This window comes from Eriocheir sinensis, chromosome 38, assembly GCF_024679095.1.
Source record: "Eriocheir sinensis breed Jianghai 21 chromosome 38, ASM2467909v1, whole genome shotgun sequence".
NCBI lineage: Eukaryota > Metazoa > Arthropoda > Malacostraca > Decapoda > Varunidae > Eriocheir > Eriocheir sinensis.
In genome coordinates, this window is record NC_066546.1 from 7,211,506 (window position 1) to 7,225,426 (window position 13,921).

The 13,921-nt window shown below is 40.0% G+C and overlaps 1 protein-coding gene across 1 annotated transcript in view; it reads right to left on the reverse strand.

Annotated features, from left to right (window-relative positions):
- Positions 1-4,754, reverse strand: part of LOC127008616 (phospholipid-transporting ATPase ABCA3-like) — a 66,056-nt gene extending 61,302 nt beyond the window's left edge. The window contains exon 1 of the mRNA XM_050880836.1: positions 4,651-4,754. The gene's annotated coding sequence lies outside the window, so the exon portion shown is untranslated. The remainder of the gene's footprint in view (positions 1-4,650) is intronic.
- Between the last annotated feature and the right edge of the window lie 9,167 nt (positions 4,755-13,921).

A 13,921-nucleotide genomic window follows, 5' to 3' on the forward strand; every position in this document is an offset into this window, starting at 1 on the left:
GGTCCTTTCGACTGGAACAAGTGACTTAACTCCAGGCAGAGGAACTAATGACAACACTGCTGTCTTCTATATACAAAGTTTCTCATACACTCAAAAGGATCATTAGGATATTCTCTTTTCTCTGTATACTTCCCTATGTTCTTCATTTTATCGGTATCTCTTTATTTATTATTTTAAGTCTCGAGCCGTGAGAGTCTCGAGAGGAAGTGATGTGAAAGATAAAAGATGATAAGGAAAAGCAGGAAGGAGACGTAAGATAATATAAGTAAATGGTTTCCTTGATTTTTCTATTATATTCTTCACTTTATTTAACAGTATCTTTACGAATATGTATTACTTTAAGCCTCGTTCTGTTAGCCTAAAGAAGAAACGAAGACAACGATAAAGGAACAGGAGAGGGAGAAGATCGAAAGCAAAGGAATATATGTAAAAAAGTGTAACAAGTTTTTTCTGCCTTTTGCTTTAATAACAGTATCGAGAAGGAATAGAGAGAGAGATAAAGGAACAGGAGAGGGACAAGATAAAGAGCAAAGAAATACAGTAAAAACAAGTGAAACAAGTTTTTTCTGCCTTTTGCTTTAATAACAGTATCGAGAAGGAATAGAGAGAGAGATAAAGGAACAGGAGAGGGACAAGATAAAGAGCAAAGAAATACAGTAAAAACAAGTGAAACAAGTTTTTTTTCTGCTTTGCCTTCAATAATCACCGGAGTTTCGTAAGCCACAAACACCAGCACTCCATCATGACTTTCTGGTGTGTTCGTGACGATGCAAAAATTCGCCCTCCATACCTATGCTTACACCTTCACACGAACGCAGAGCAGCGGAGAAAAGTGAAGTTCCTTGTTTAGCTGTTTAGTTTATCCTTAACGCAGATTCTAGATATGATTGATGTCGCCTCTATATTTAGGATCAAATATGCGCTCTCTCTCTCTCTCTCTCTCTCTCTCTCTCTCTCTCTCTCTCTCTCTCTCTCTGTGTCAACGAATATATCAATTAACAGACAAAGACCTAAAACTGTTGCACTAAATCAAACCGGAAATAAGTCACGATGCATAACTTAAATATAAACAAACAAACAATGGCGATACGGTAAGGTTTTTATTTTTTTTATCTATTATGTACCGAAAAAACTATCCACAAAAGAAAGTATTAAGAAGTAAAGCACTGATGAAGTATAAACATTCAGATACGTCGCTAAATAAAAGTTAAAACAATATACCTCAACCAATTTACACCGTCGAGCACGCCTTATCAATTTCGGGCAACAATACGGTACGGAGATGAGCACCGCAGCCACGCGCAGCTACAGCGTAAGCACCCAACCTTACCTTCCCTAATATACAAGCATTTTTTACCAACAGACTAATGGGGATTGCTTACACTAAAGATAATAAAAGAAACCTGCTGCCTCTCTCTCTCTCTCTCTCTCTCTCTCTCTCTCTCTCTCTCTCTCTCTCTCAGCAAAAACTTCCGCAACTGATGATTTTGTAATTTTACGCATCGATGACTGTGCATGACGGAACGGAAAGGCCAAGAGGATGAGAGGCAGACCTCGAGGGACAACAGGACGAGGGAAGGGGAGAGGAAAGAGGGGGGAAGGGGGAGGAATAGGAGTGGAGGGAAGGATACAAGAGGGGGAAGCGAGGAACCGGTACAGGGGTGTAATGAGGGTGAAGGGAAGAATACAGGGGTGGAGGAAGGGGAATGAGGGTGTGGAGGGAAAAATAAACTATGGGCGGGAAGAACAAGGTAAAGGGAGTAGAGAGAAGGGTATAAGATGGGTGGGAAGGGGCGGGGTAGAAAGGGGAGTGAAGGGAAGAATACAAGAGGGGAGGAGAGGGGAAGGTGAGGGGAGTGGAGGGAAAGATACATGAGGTGAAGAAAGAGAACGGTATGAGGAGAGAGGAAAGAAGTTTACAGGAAGGGAGGAAAAGGGAAGGGGAGGGGTAGCATGGGAAATGGAGGAAAGGAAAAAGAAAAGAGGAGGGAGAGGGGCTGTAGAGGGAGTGGAGGTAAAGATACAGGGAGGAAAAATGGAAACATGTAAGGGGAGTGAAGGGAAGAGGAGGGAAGGACAAGGTGAGGGGAGGAGGAGGAAGGGAAGAGTTAAAGGTTGGTATTCTTAGACGCCTCCTCCACTCACATCAACTATTTCAAGGGCCAAAGGGAGATCAATCAGGTTCTTATGAGTGGTATTTAGGTTCATGGTGCAGAAGAAGGGTAAGACTATCAGAAGGGTCATAAACTAGCCCTGAAATGCCCCAAACTCCTACGAAAGCCTTGTCAAATATGTACTTGGGTGCCAAATGTTTAAAATACGACCCAAAGAGACGGATGTGAAGTAAGGCAGGGCGAAATGATAAAGGGAAGTGGAGGGAAAACTTTAAAAATCATCATAACTATTACAGCTAAACGAACGCTTGGAATATATAAAGAAACAGGAAAGTGCAAAGTAACAAAAGAGGAAAAGGATGATATGGTAAAAAGAGTGATAAGTAAAGTTAAATAAGAAATGAATGATCAAAGAACGAACAAGAAACTCCCATGAACAAAAAAAGAAAAAAAAAGGAAGATAGGGAAAGATAAAGAATTAGGGACACGGGAAGATAAAGGGATGGAAGGAAAGACGAAAAGGAGTATAGAGAGAGAGAGAGAGAGAGAGAGAGAGAGAGAGAGAGAGAGAGAGAGAGAGAGAGAGAGAGAGAGAGAGAGGCTAAAGGAACACAGAAGACAACCTAATGGAACGTGACGCAAAATAAATGTTTGGATAAGAAGAAGAAACAGAATAAGAATGAAGGGGAATGGAATGAAAAGTGGAAGAAGGAAAGAAAGAGCTAAAGGAAAGAATAGGAGGGAAAAATCATGGAGAGAGAGAGAGAGAGAGAGAGAGAGAGAGAGAGAGAGAGAGAGAGAGAGAGAGAGAGAGAGAGAGAGTTAATGATGCAGAAGGAGGAGCAGGAGAAACGATAAATGAAATGGAAGGGGAAACAAAAAGAAAATAAGAGGAACAGGCAAAAGAAAGCTTGGAAAGTGTATATGATAAAGGGAAGAAAAGAGAGAAAATTATAAGAAAATTGAAGGAACAAGACGAGGAGCTACAGGGAAGACAGAGGAACAGGAAATTGATAAAAAAAAAAGAAAACAAGATAAAGGAAGGCGAAAGGGGGGATAAAATAGTGATGCATTGAACATTAAAAGAAACAGGATAAAAAAAAACATGGACGGAAAAGAATAAGAAACATGGAGGAAATCAAAAAGAAATGGAGGAGGAACAGAAAAAGAAGAGGAAATGGAGGAAAACACTAAACTAAAACGAGATAAAGAAAGAGAAGAGGCCCTTGGAAAATGAGAAGGAAAAGGAGGAAAACGGAAGTAGAGAAAAGGTGAAATAACAAGGAGAGGTAAAGGTCAACAGAAAAAAAAGAATGAAGGAAAAGCTAAAATAAAAGAAAATAATAAAAAAATGTCCACTGTGAAAATAAAAAGGAAAAAGAGGAAAAAATGAAAGAAAGGTAAATTAAAAGTACAGAAGGTAGATACAAGAGGGGAAAATAAGATGGGAAAGGAGGAAAAGATGACGGAAAGGAAAGTTAAAATACAATAAGGGAAAGTAAAGAAAGGGAGGAAAAATAAAGGAGATGAAAGATAAGATAAAAGCTAGAGGTGAAGATTAAGGAGGAGGAAAATAAATAGTAAAGGAATGGAGGAAAACAAAATAATACGAGATAAATGACAACTAAGATACGAGAGGGAAAGGAAAGGAGAGGAGGCGTAAAGGGAGTAAAAGGAAGGGTACGAGAAGGGAAAATAAGGAGGAAAAGGAGGAAGAAATAGAAGGATAGGAAAGGTAAGATGCAAGGGAAAGGTACGGGCGAGGTGAAGCTGAACAGACAGGATCGAAAGCTTAAGGAACCGTGGCGCTGAAGACTAAAAAAAAAAAATAATAATAATAATAATAATAAAAAACTACAAACAAGAAAACGGGTAAAGCGAAATTTTGGAAGGAAAGGGAGAAAAGATAAACGGCAGGTGACATGTACACGATAGTCTGTAAATGAGTAAATAAAAAAATAAACAAAGAGTATGGATCGTATGTGCGCTTTTTCATTAACACACACACACACACATACACGATTTGATATTTTTCCGCGTGTGTGTGTGTGTGTTAGAAATTACCGAACATCCAGACAATTTTGAACATGTGTGGGGGAATTTCGAGGTCTTAAGAAATTGTCATACTTGTGGCGAGGGAAAGAAAAAAAAATAATACACGCGGGTGTGAAAATAAATAATAATCTGACGTAAAATAAAACTAAATAAGATAATATACAAAATCATAAGAAATAAAACTTGGTAGACTATTATAATCACACACACACACACACACACACACACACACACATATATATATATATATATATATATATATATATATATATATATATATATATATATATATATATATATATATATATATATATATATAAGGAAAAAAATGAGTGTCAAAATACGGTTGCATCATAATGGGTCAGGACAGAACAGAAACATTATGCAACACACAAAAAATCCCACATATATATTTAGCAACACAAATGGAAAACTGGCAGCAACACACAGCCATTCAACCCTCCACTTCTTTGGCACTTACTTAAAGGGTGCGGAGAGTGCCGTAAAATCATCGTCGTGGCGAAGTCAACGTAAAATAAACACCGGAGCGGGAAAACTTTATAACCTCCCTCCACTTATGTAATTTAGGCACTGACATGGTATCGTCTGCTGCACTGCCTGCCCGCCGCTCGCCGCGTTCCTCCGCCATCTAGGAGCAGAAAATTGAACTATATTATATAAACATCTTGCTCCTCTTCCTCCTCCTCCTCCTCTCTCTCTCTCTCCGAAATATTTATTCAACCAAAACATCACAAATATTGATTTAAGTTCAGAATACAACATACATGGCTAAAGACTCTTCAACAAAGATCGTGTTACCCGTAGAGGTGGTGGCGTCGCCCTTTACGTCAAAAGCTATTTGCAACCCAATGACAGAACACCAAGAGACAGTAACGTTGAACACTTGTGCGTGCGAGTAAACATTGCAAAAGTCAATCTAAATATATCTGTCACCTACAGGCCTCCGGGGCAATCACTCGAAGAAGATGTTGAAATGTACAGCGTTTTAAGGCAATCACATAATAACAGCGATTCACTGGTATTAGGAGACTTTAACCTCCCCCATATCGGCTGGGTGACACTGACAGGTACAGAAGGCGAATCACATAGAATGATCGAATGTTTAGAAAAAATTACCTAAGCCAAATGGTTTCTGAACCAACTCGACAAAATAACATACCAGACCTTGTTATAGCGACCCAAGATAACCTAGTTAGTAATGTCACGGTAGGAGAACACCTTGGTTCTTGCGATCATAGATTAGTGCGCGTTGATATTAGAGCTCAAACAACAGTAATTGAAATAAAGTAAAGGTGCCCAGTTTCAAAAGAGCAAATTTCGCAGAAATCCGACAAAAACTAACAGAAGTACAACTATCAGATAACGGCAACGTAGAGGAAGCCTGGCTAAACTTTAAAGATCATTTACTCACTCAACAGAACACATTTGTCCCATTGTGCGAGAAGCGAAGTAACACTAATAAAACCCCACTTTGGTTTAATAGCGAAATTAAACACTCGATTAAGGAGAGAAAATTGCTTTACAGGCTAAAGAAAGAATAAAGCACGTCCGAAAACATTACACTTTGTAATAACTACCGCTCTCCAATCCCTTAAAACAAATAAAAGTCCCGGACCCGACAAAGTATATCCTATACTGCTTAAAGAAACAAAGAACGAACATCCAGGCAATTTTCAACATGTGTGGGGGGAAAAATCAAGGTCATACTTGTGGCGAGGGAAAGAAAAAAATAATAATAATGCACGCTGGTGTCCTTGCGACAAGCATCGTCCCTTCTAATTGGAAAAAGGCTAACGTGACACCGATTTTTAAGAAAGGAGACAAAAAATACCAGGTAATCACAGGCCCATTAGTATAACTTAATTTGTAAGTAAGCTACTCGAGAACATAATTAGAGACAAAATTATGAGTTACCTTGAAAGCCACTCATTAATTGGGGATTTACAACATGGCTTCCGTAACAAAAGATCCTGCCTATCAAACCTATTGACCTTTTTTAACGACCTCTTCTCAGTTTATGACGTAACCAAATAATTGGACATAGTCTATCCTGATTTCCAGAAAGCGTTTGATAAAGTCCCACATCATAAATTACTTTATAAATTACAGCAAATAGGTGTTGACGGTCAAGTACACCAATGGATCGCGAATTGGTTGAGCAACAGACAATTAAAGAGTGGTGATCGAAGGATTTAACTCAGAGTGGGCGCCGGTCACTAGTGGCGTCCCTCAGGGCTCGGTTCTTGGCCCAGTGCTCTTCATTATTTACATCAACGATGTGGATGTTGGACAAAAAAATCGCTTTAGTAAATCTGCAGACGACACAAAGATTGGTAACTCGGTTCTCACTGACGATATGCGCGGCGTTAAACTCAAAAGCGTTCAATGCGTCACGGACCTGGGTGTCAAAATCGCTTCAAACCTCAAATTCTCACAGCAATGCATAGATGCAGCAAATAAAGCGAACAGAATGTTGGGCTTCATTAAAAGAAACTTTTTATTCAAGAATAAAGATGTAATACTTCCGCTCTACAATAGTTTAGTTAGACCCCACTTGGAATATGCAATACAGTTTTGGTCTCCCCACCATGCAAAGGTCATTGGTAAATTAGAAGGTGTTCAACGTCGGGCAACAAAAATGATCCCTTCCTTGCGCAACAAATCCTAAGTCCTAACGAAGAGAGGCTTTCCGCTCTTAACATGTTCTCTCCTCTCTTTTCTCTCTTTCTGTCTTTCGATCTTTCTTTCATGTTTTACTTCTTTCCTTTTCTCTTTTATCTTTGTCTTTCTTTCTTTTCTCCTCTTTTTTTTCCTTTTTTTTTTCTTTCTTTTGTTTTCTCTCTCAGACACATGTTGCTCACCGATAAACTGTAAGGTATTGTTAATTTTGACACACACACACACACACACACACACACGCACACAGGTCTATATTTAGGTCCTGCGTAGAATAGCAATTACGGGACATACACACACAAAAAGGGACAACACACACACACACACACACATAAAAAGGGACAACACACACACACACACACACACATAAAAAGAGACAACACACACACATAAAAAGGGACAACACACACACACAAAATGGGACAACACACACACATAAAAAGGGACAACACACACACACACACACATAAAAATGGACAACACACACACACATAAAAAGGGACAACACACACACACACACAAAAAGGACAACACACACACACACAAAAAGGACAACACACACAACAAAAGGGACAACACACACACACAAAAAAAGGGACAACACACACACAAAAAAGGGACAACACACACACACAAAAAGGGACAACACACACACACACAAAAAGGCACACCACACACACACAAAAAGGGACCACACACACAAAAAAAAGTGACAACACACACACACAAAAGGGACAACACACACACACAAAAAAGGACAACACACACACAAAAAAGGGACAACACACACACACACAAAAAAGGGACAACACACACACAAAAAAAAAGGGACAACACACACACACAAAAAGGGACAACACACACAAAAAAAAGGGACAACAAACACAAAAAAAAGGACAACAAACACACACACAAAAAGGGACAACACACACACAAAAAAAGGGACAACACACACACACACACACAAAAAAAAAGGGACAACACACACACACAAAAAAAAGGGACAACACACACACAAAAAAAAGGGACAACACACACACACACACACACACACACACACACACACACACACACACACACACACAAAAAGGGACAACACACACAAAAAAAAAAGGGACAAAACACACACAAAAAAAAGTGACAACACACACACAAAAAAATGGACAAAACACACACACAAAAAGGGACAACACACACACAAAAAAAGAGACAACACACACACAAAAAAAGGGACAACACACACACACAAAAAAAAAAGGGACAACACACACACACAAAAAGGGACAACACACACACAAAAAAGGGACAACACACACACAAAAAAAGGGACAACACACACACACACAAAAAAGGGACAACACACACACACAAAAAAAAGGGACAACACACCCCAACACACACAAACAAAAAGACCACACACACACACAAAAAAAAGGGACAACACACACACAAAAAAAAGGGACAACACACACACACAAAAAAAGGGACAACACACACACACAAAAAGGGACAACACACACACACACAAAAAAAGGGACAACACACACACAAAAAGGGACAACACACACACAAAAAAGGGACACACACACACAAAAAGGACAACACACACACAAAAAAGGGACAACACACACACACAAAAAGGGACAACACACACACACAAAAAAGGGACAACACACACACACAAAAAAAAGGGACAACACACACACACACAACAAAAGGGACAACACACACACACAAAAAAAGGGACAACACACACACAAAAAAGGGACAACACACACACACAAAAAGGGACAACACACACACACACAAAAAGGGACAACACACACACACAAAAAGGGACAACACACACACACACAAAAAAAGGACAACACACACACACACACACAAAAAGGGACAACACACACACAAAAAAAGGGACAACACACACACACACACAAAAAAAAAACAGGGACAACACACACACAAAAAAAGGCACAACACACAAACCCAAACACAAAAAAGGCACAACACACACAAAAAAACAGGGACAACACCACAACAAAAAAAGTGACAACACACACACAAAAAAAAGGGACAACACACACACAAAAAAAAGGGACAACACACACACACAAAAAGGGACAACACACACAAAAAAAAGGGACAACAAACACAAAAAAAGGGACAACACACACCCCAACAAAAAAAGGTCAACCACACACACACACAAAAAGGACACACACACACACAAAAAAGGACAACACACACACACAAAAAGGACAACACACACACACAAAAAGGGACAACACACACACACACAAAATGGGACAACACACACACACAAAAAAAGGGACAACACACACACACACAAAAAAGGGACAACACACACACAAAAAAAAGGACAACACACACACACAAAAAAGGACAACACACACACACACAAGGGACACACACACACACAAAAAGGACAACACACACACACAAAAAGGGACAACACACACACACACAAAAAAGGGACAACACACACACAAAAAGGACAACACACACACACAAAAAGGGACAACACACACACACACACACAAAGGGACAACACACACACACACAAAAAGGGACACACACACACAAAAAAAAAAGGGACAACACACACACACACAAAAAGGGACAACACACACACACAAAAAAAGGGACAACACACACAAAAAAAGGGACAACACACACAACAAAAAGGGACAACACACACACACACAAAAAAAGGGACAACACACACACACACAAAAAGGGACAACACACACACACACACAAAAAGGGACAACAAAAACACACAAAAACGGACAACACAAAAACACACAAAAAGGGACAACACACACACACAAAAAAAAGGGACAACACACACACAAAAAAAAAGGGACAACACACACACACACAAAAAAAAAGGGACAACACACACACAAAAAGGGACAACACACACACACACAATAAAGGGACAACCCCCACACACCCACAAACAAAAGGGACACAACACACACACAAAAAGGGACAACACACACACACAAAAAAAGGGACAACACACACACACACACACACACACACACACACAAAAAAAGGACAACACACACACACACACAAAAAAAGGGACAACACACACACAAAAAAAGGGACAACACACACACACACAAAAAAAGGGACAACACACACACACACAAAAAGGGACAACACACACACAAAAAAGGACACACACACACAAAAAAAGGACAACACACACACAAAAAAGGGACAACACAAACACAAAAAAAAGGGACAACACACACACACACACACAAAAAGGGACAACACACACACAAAAAAGGGACAACACACACACACAAAAGGGACAACACACACACACAAAAAGGGACAACACACACACAAACAAAAAGGGACAACACACACACACAAAAAGGGACCACAAACACACACAAAAAAAGGGAAAACACACACACACACACAAACACACACACAAAGGGACAACACACACACACACAAAAAGGGACAACACACACACACAAAAAGGGACAACACACACACACACAAAGGGACACACACACACACAAAAAGGGACACACACACACACAAAAAGGGACAACACACACACACACAAAAGGACAACACACACACACAAAAAGTGACAACACACACACACAAAAAAAGGGACAACACACACACACAAAAAGGACAACACACACACACAAAAAAGGGACAACACACACACACAAAAGGGACAACACACACACACAAAAAAGGGACAACACACACACACACACACAAAAAGGACAACACACACACACACAAAAGGGACAACACACACACACAAAAAAGGGACAACACACACACACAAAAAAGGACAACACACACACACACAAAAAGGGACAACACACACACAAAAAAGGACAACACACACACACAAAAAAGGGACAACACACACACAAAAAGGACAACACACACACACACAAAAGGGACAACACACACACACACACACAAAAGGGACAACACACACACACACAAAAAGGGACAACACACACACACAAAAAGTGAAAACACACACAACAAAAAAAAGGCACAACACACACACACAAAAAGGGACAACACACACACACACACAAAAGGGACAACACACACACACAAAAAGGGACAACACACACAAAAAGGGACAACACACACACACAAAAAAGGGACAACACACACACACACACAAAAAGGGACAACACACACACACACAAAAAAGGGACAACACACACACACAAAAAAAAGGGACAACACACACACACACAACAAAAGGGACAACACACACACACAAAAAAAGGGACAACACACACACACAAAAAGGGACAACACACACACACACACAAAAAGGGACAACACACACACACAAAAAGGGACAACACACACACAAAAAAAGAGACAACACACACACACAAAAGGGACAACACACACACACAAAAAGGGACAACACACACACACAAAGGGACAACACACACACACACAAAAAGGGACAACACACACACAAAAAAGGGACAACACACACACAAAAAAGGGACAACACACACACACAAAAGGGACAACACACACACACACAAAAAGGGACAACACACACACACACACACACACACAAAAAGGGACAACACACACACACACACACAAAAAGGGACAACACACACACACACACAAAAAGGGACAAAACACACACACACACACACAAAGGGACAACACACACACACAAAAAGCGACAAAACACACACAAAAAATATACAACACACAAACACAAAAAAAAGGGACAACACACACACACAAAAAGGGACAACACACACACACACACACAAAAAAGGGACAACACACACACACACACAAAAAGGGACAACACACACACACACAAAAAGGGACAACACACACACACACACACAAAAGGGACACACACACACAAAAGGGACACACACACACAAAAAGGGACAACACATACACAAAAAGGGACAACACACACACACAAAAAAAAGGGACAACACACACACAAAAAGGGACAACACACACACACAAAAAAGGGACAACACACACACACAAAAAAAAAGGGACAACACACACACACACAAAAAAAGGGACAACACACACACACAAAAAAGGGACAACACACACACAAAAAAAAAGGGACAACACACACACACACACACACACACACACACAAAAAGGGACAACACACACACACAAAAAAAAAGGGACAACACACACACAAAAAAAAAGGGACAACACACACACAAAAAAAAGGGACAACACACACATAAAAAGGGACAACACACACAAAAAAATGGACAACACACACACAAAAAAAAGGGACAACACACACACACAAAAAAGGGACAACACACACACACACAAAAAAAGGGACAACACACACACAAAAAGGGACAACACACACACACAAAAAGGGACAACACACACACACACAAAAAAGGGACAACACACACACAAAAAAAGGGACAACACACACACACAAAAAAAGGGACAACACACACACACACACACACACACACACAAAAAAAAAAAAAAAGGGACAACACACACACAAAAAAAAGGGACAACACACACACACAAAAAAAGGGACAACACACACACACAAAAAAAAAGGGACAACACACACACACAAAAAAAGGGACAACACACACACAAAAAAAGGGACAACACACACACACAAAAAAAGGGACAACACACACACACACACACACACACACACACACACAAAAAGGGACAACACACACACACAAAAAAAGGGACAACACACACACACACACAAAAGGGACAACACACACACACACACAAAAAGGGACAACACACACACAAAAAAAGGGACAACACACACACACAAAAAAAGGGACAACACACACACACAAAAAGGGACAACACACACACACAAAAAAAAAGGGACAACACACACACACAAAAAGGGACAACACACACACACAAAATTGACAACACACACACACAAAAAATGGGACAACACACACACAAAAAAAAGGGAAAACACACACACACACACAAAGTCACCACACACACACACACACAAAAAGGGACAACACACACACAAAAAAAAGGGACAACACACACACACACACAAAAAGGGACAACACACACACACAAAAAAGGGACAACACACACACAAAAAAAAGGGACAACACACACACAAAAAAAGGGACAACACACACACACAAAAAAAAGGGACAACACACACACACACACAAAAAAAGGGACAACACACACACACAAAAAAAAGGGACAACACACACACACACACACACAAAAAAGGGACAACACACACACACACACAAAAAGGGACAACACACACACAAAAAAAAAGGGACAACACACACACACAAAAAAAATGGGACAACACACACACACAAAAAAAGGGACAACACACACACACACAAAAAAAGGGACAACACACACACAAAAAAAAGGGACAACACACACACAAAAAAAAGGGACAACACACACACACAAAAAAAAGGGACAACACACACACACAAAAAGGGAAAACACACACATACACACAAAAAAGGGGCAACACACACACACACAAAAAAAGGGACAACACACACACACAAAAAAAGGGACAACACACACACACACAAAAAAAAGGGACAACACACACACAAAAAAAAGGGACAACACACACACACACAAAAAAAAGGGACAACACACACACAAAAAAAGGGACAACACACACACAAAAAAAGGGACAACACACACACACAAAAAAAAGGGACAACACACACACACAAAAAAAAAAGGGACAACACACACACACACAAAAAGGGACAACACACACAAAAAAAAAGGGACAACACACACACACACAAAAAAAAAAAGGCAAAAAACACACAAACACAAAAAAGGGACAAAACACACACACAAAAAAAAGGGACAACACACACACAAAAAAAAGGGACAACACACACACACAAAAAAAAGGGACAACACACACACACACAAAAAGGGACAACACACACACACAAAAAAGGGACAACACACACACACACACAAAAAGGGAC